Source organism: Phytophthora parasitica (assembly GCF_000247585.1).
Source record: "Phytophthora parasitica INRA-310 unplaced genomic scaffold supercont2.30, whole genome shotgun sequence".
NCBI classification, from domain to species: domain Eukaryota; phylum Oomycota; class Peronosporomycetes; order Peronosporales; family Peronosporaceae; genus Phytophthora; species Phytophthora nicotianae.
The window spans coordinates 194,640-195,995 of NW_008649016.1; positions in this window are offsets into that span (position 1 = coordinate 194,640).

Here is a 1,356-nt window from a genome sequence, read left to right on the forward strand (position 1 = left end):
ATACATGGACGATTTCAGCTATTTTACTTGTGTGCGTGTGCATCGGTATTTGATTTCGAGTCGAAGAACCTCTTCAATTTGTTAAAAATAAAAAAGAGAAACGTAATGCTCGAAGTATTTATTAATAGTTCTAACAGTCGGAGCCAAAGAAATGATTAAACTACAGCACGGTAGGCAAACCGCACTGAGTCCGTCGGAAAGTGAGCGTTGCACGCGTAGAAATCGCTGTTTGGTGATTGCACTGGTTGCTTCAATGAGCTCTTTGTTCTCTGTCCTGGCTTGAGGCTGCGGGATGCTTTGTCTTGGAGAAACTTGTCTTGAAAACATAGGACTTAAGAGCGAGACCGGGCCGCAGGGGGCCCGATAAAAAACTTCCATATAGATTAGAGGCGAATCGAAAAGGGTGCAGCAACCTAGAGAAAAAGTGAGCCCCGGCTGGACATGTTTTGCAAACTGGATTTTTTTCGAGTATGGCACTGATGATTACCATCTTTCATAATATACTAATACCGTGCCGAATGTGAACTACAGTTTAGTTATGAATGGGAGTTGTGGGATATTCGAAGGAATATTATATACGTTTAGACGATTGATGAAGACGTATTCAGGGTCTGGTTCAGTCATGTACGGCGGATGTAAGGTTTAAAATAATAAAAGCAGTTGTACAAGCACTCGTTACTTCATGATAGTGCGTTTTTTATATTACGTTTTGTCGGAGGCAGAAGTTTTGGAGGGAGGGGGGGGGGGGGGATAAACTTGCTCTGCACAGACTTTGTTCAATACACATGAACTGACATCGTCGGACGCCAACAAACGGGAGTTTCGTTTGTTTGACAAATTGTATGGCATCTATCCGGATATATACGTGGTATTGAAGACGCTTATTTAATTTATAGGTCTAAATATTTTTCCAGAAGTCTGTATCGTAAAAAAAAATCGCTAAGAAGAAATCAACAAAATGCACCGACTGAAGAGCAGGTGGAGGCTAAGACGGCGCTCAGCTAAGCTACAGCTCCTTTAGCCGTTCGGAATGTTGACTCATTTCATGCTGCAAGAGCGGACCGCGACAGGAATCGCAACCACAAGACACTTTGTCGGACAAGCTTGAGATGTGTTCACCATCCCAATTTACTGTTCGCTCGTAAAGGCTTTCCATTCTGTTCAACGAGTCTAAGGAGAATATGTGGGCTTTCAGGCTGCCAAACGACGAGCGCGAGGCACACTCGACAAATCCTAACAACACCGTTATTACTTATATTTACTTATCTCTATTTGAAATACATCCGGTTATCGCTGATAGTCTTGTTGACTTAGCTCCGTTGTGTTGTGGAGACACTTCCGATTTATCAACGATGA